At 48.6% G+C, this 1,859-nt stretch overlaps 1 protein-coding gene across 1 annotated transcript in view; it reads left to right on the forward strand.

Moving 5' to 3' along the window:
* The first annotated feature begins 528 nt into the window (after window positions 1-528).
* BEAN1 (brain expressed associated with NEDD4 1) overlaps window positions 529-1,859 on the forward strand; it is a 15,920-nt gene continuing 14,589 nt past the window's right edge. Inside the window, exon 1 of the mRNA XM_023763144.1 lies at window positions 529-613. The gene's annotated coding sequence lies outside the window, so the exon portion shown is untranslated. The remainder of the gene's footprint in view (window positions 614-1,859) is intronic.

Consider the following 1,859-nt stretch of genomic DNA (forward strand, 5'->3'; position numbering starts at 1 on the left):
CTGAAGGCCTGGGGAAGGGGGCGTGGATTGGGTCTGACTGGGGGGAGTCAATGGGGAGGTAAAGGGGACATATGTAATACTTTCAACAATAAAGAATTATTAAAAAATAATATTAAAATTTTTTTTAATTAAATTTTTAAAAACAAGGACATTGGGCCAGTCTTTAAGGGTCCTTCTAGTCCCAACAGCTATAAGATGCCCAGGACGCCATGGCCTGTTGCAGCTGACTGAGGCCGTGGGATCTCGCAGGTTCATGAGTCAGGAGAACTCCATGACATCTATTCCCAATCAAGGATCCACCCAGGAGAGATATCCACCCACCATAGAGACCCCAGCACAAATTTGCCCTATCCCTGCTCTAGCACCCCATACTCTGCAGCCCAGAGCTCCCCCAGCCCCCAGGCAGAATGGGCACTTGCTCTCAAAGTCACCATCCTCTCCCCTGAGGCTGACGGCCCAGGGAACATGAGCACACAGCCTGTAAGGTCGGTGGGTGCTGTGCGGGCACCCCGTCATCTGTCTGTTTCTGTCTCTGCAGGTGAAGACTCAGAGCTGTGTGGGCGGATTCTTTCACTCTTCTGCTCCAAGATGGCTTTCAGAGAATTCTGCCCCAGTAAGTTTCCTTCTGCATCCTTCTGTGGCTCATGGACAGGCGAGGGCAGACCTCGGAGTCAGGGTTACAGAGAACAGCGCTAGAATGTTTGGCCAGAGAGCTCCCGGGGTGGATGTGGTATGATGGGTGCAGGGAGGGCAACACATAAGACCCCTGATGTCTGCAAGAGACATCTCATTTTTGTCAATTTGTCTGTATCATTACTTCCCAAAGTGTGGATCGGGGCTCTTCTGAGAAATATTAATGAGGTTACTTTAAAAAATTTTCCATGGCCGTCTGGCCGATGTTGCTCAGTGGTTGAGCATCAACCTATGAACCAGAAGGTCACAGTTTGATTCCCAGTTGGGGAACATGCCCAGGTTATATGCTCAATCGCCAGTGTAGGGCGTGCAGGAGGCCGCCGATCAGTGGTTCTCTCTCATCATTGATGTTTCTATCTCTCCCTCCCTCTCCCTTCTCCAAAATCAATAAAAATCTATATATAGATAAAAGCTTAAACAACAGGCTAACCATTCAACCGTTCAACCAATAGCTATGACATGAACTGACCACCAGGAGGCAGATGCTCAATTCACAGGCATGGAAACATGGAACAGACTGATGAATCTCAAAGGGAAGGGGGAAGTAGGGAAGGCAGGAAGAGATTAACAAAAGATCTTATATGCATACTAGAGGCTCGGTGCACTGATTCGTGCGGGGATCAGGCAGAAACCAGCAGTCTGACACCCCCTGAGGGGTCCTGGATTGCGAGAGGGTGCAGGCCAGGCCAAGGGACCCCACCGGTGCACGAATCCATGCATCGGGCCCCTAGTAAATACATATAAAAATTTCCATAACCAAGTGAGAATGGGAAATGCTGGGTGGCACAAGAAGGTTTTGCTATTGTAGGACTTTTCAGAGCCTTTAAGTCAGCGGTTCTCAACCTGTAGGTCGCGACCCCTTTGGCAGTCGAACGACCTTTTCACAGGGGTCGCCTAAGACCATCCTGCATATCAGATATTTACATGACGATTCATAACAGTAGCAACATGACAGTTATGAAGTAGCAACGAAAATAATTTTATGGTTGGGTCACAACATGAGGAACTGTATTGAAAGGGCCAGAGTGTTGAGAACCACTGCTTTAAGTGGTGATGTGTGTTGTAACGCTTCCATAGGAATGAGAAAGCCCAGTGGTCTTCCCAAATTTAATTGACCACAAGGAACATCCTACGGGACTGGGGCTGCACAGAACACACTCCTTGGC

This window comes from Myotis lucifugus, unplaced genomic scaffold (assembly GCF_000147115.1).
Source record: "Myotis lucifugus unplaced genomic scaffold, Myoluc2.0 scaffold_274, whole genome shotgun sequence".
Taxonomy (NCBI): Eukaryota; Metazoa; Chordata; class Mammalia; order Chiroptera; family Vespertilionidae; genus Myotis; species Myotis lucifugus.